Source organism: Falco naumanni, chromosome 8 (assembly GCF_017639655.2).
Source record: "Falco naumanni isolate bFalNau1 chromosome 8, bFalNau1.pat, whole genome shotgun sequence".
In the NCBI taxonomy this organism is placed as follows: domain Eukaryota; kingdom Metazoa; phylum Chordata; class Aves; order Falconiformes; family Falconidae; genus Falco; species Falco naumanni.
The window spans coordinates 26606610-26607813 of NC_054061.1; positions in this window are offsets into that span (position 1 = coordinate 26606610).

Below are 1204 nucleotides of genomic sequence, written 5' to 3' on the forward strand. Positions count from 1 at the left end.
GTCAGTGTATAATGCTGTGAGGTTTGTTCTGCCTACTCAGTATTGGCGAACATTTTTATAGTTATAGGGAAGACTTTCCAGCGTGCATGGGTCCCTGTTTGAAATGGGTAGGCTCAGGCTTCAGGTTTGTGTATCTGACCCTTTTTCAAATTGCAGATGCTTTCTGTTTCATTTTGCAAGTGACTGCTCCAAATTCGTTTGAAATTTGGTGCTGCCATAGATCAGGGTGGGCCAAGGCTGGAATAACATTCAGCAATTGAAAAATTGCAAACTAATGCAGAGTTTTTTTGAAAAAAAGAATTATAAATATGCAGGCAGCCGGTGGGATTTTGCTGCACACATTGGGACCACTTTATTTGGACTAAAGTACAGTATGAATTGAAAGCGAAACTACTGTCCTTTTGATTAACTCCCATACAGACTCTCTCATTTTGAAATCAAACTACTACAGAGATGAGCCTTTAGACAAATGTTGACCCATTGTGTGGCTGTTTAACCCCCTCCCCAAAATTCACTGTAGTTTCATAGCTTCAATTCAGCAAATGGCTAATGAGATTGATAAAATGTTGAAGCATAGCTGTGGTATTTTAATCAGTCTCCAAAGCTGTTTATTGGGAGTATGCACTAGAACTGGAGAGACTGTTGATATTTTTAGATCCAGTCAAAAACTGCAAGAAAAATGTCATGTCTGTTTGCTCAGGTTTTAAAATGAATTTATTTTGGCTGTACTTTCACTTCTTTTATACGCCATGGAGAGACACAGATTCTGGCTGGCTCTGCAGCAAGTTAACCTATTTGGTAATTGTCATCTTGCCATAGGAACCTGTAAAGCCAAGTAACAAGGCTTCATGTCTGCAGTTTATAAAGCGCCTGGAAGGTGCAGAGTGTTAAAATAAACACCCATGCTGAAGTTCACAGCCTGTAGCACTTGCTATGCACTGGCCATGTATGTGTTCCTGCTGTGTGAACAGGATCTCTTTGCTTTTCCCACTGCAAATCCAGCAACATGCATCCCATGGATCTACTTGGGTGGAAGCTGGCAATCAGAGTAGCACAGAATAGGTTGTTTTCTGGTTTATGCTTTTACTGGCTTGAAAATAATATGTGCTTTTGAAGGTGCTGAACTTCATGTGTGATGATGTGTTTGTAAACCTGAAGTTGGTATTTGATCTCTTCCCCTCTATACCGTGTGTGCCCATCGTAG